Genomic DNA, 607 nt, shown 5'->3' with positions numbered 1-607 from the left:
AATGGTATAATTGCCCATTTTTAACGGATTTTTTACCCTAAAAAGGTCACCTAGAATTTTCGGGAGCCTCTTTGCTGGCTGAAATTTTCGAAAAGGTAAGTTTTAATTCCTATAATTTTCGGATCACAAGAGTTCAGCTAGGAAATCCGAACAGATGAAAAATTTTTAGGGGATAAAAATATGCCTATATCTACCGTTTAAATACTAAAATACGTTTAACAATGCTGGTTTGGTGGCTTAAATTTAATGATAATTCTAATAAATTTGCCGACTCGCTTAACTTTAAGCGAGTTGGGAAAGGGACTGTTCTCACGGAATTTTCGGTTATCACTCGCTAAGCGACCCGAAAAACCGCTCATGAAAACACAGAGGCTGATGATGCCGGAGTCGTGTCTGGCAACAGAAATCGACAGGTGGCTTTAAAATTGAAATAATTTGTGTGCCACATAGCAACATGCACATAAACGACTGCGCATTTGAGTCCCACGTTAGAGGCCTCCCTTCAGTTGAAATAAATACACATGCACCAATGAAATTACGACTTTTCACAAAATAAAAGTAAATAATTTTGGGCACACATCATTCCATTAACAACGATCACAATACC

This window comes from Montipora capricornis, chromosome 7 (assembly GCF_036669925.1).
Source record: "Montipora capricornis isolate CH-2021 chromosome 7, ASM3666992v2, whole genome shotgun sequence".
NCBI classification, from domain to species: Eukaryota; Metazoa; Cnidaria; class Anthozoa; order Scleractinia; family Acroporidae; genus Montipora; species Montipora capricornis.
Note: the sequence above shows the minus strand (reverse complement) of the source record.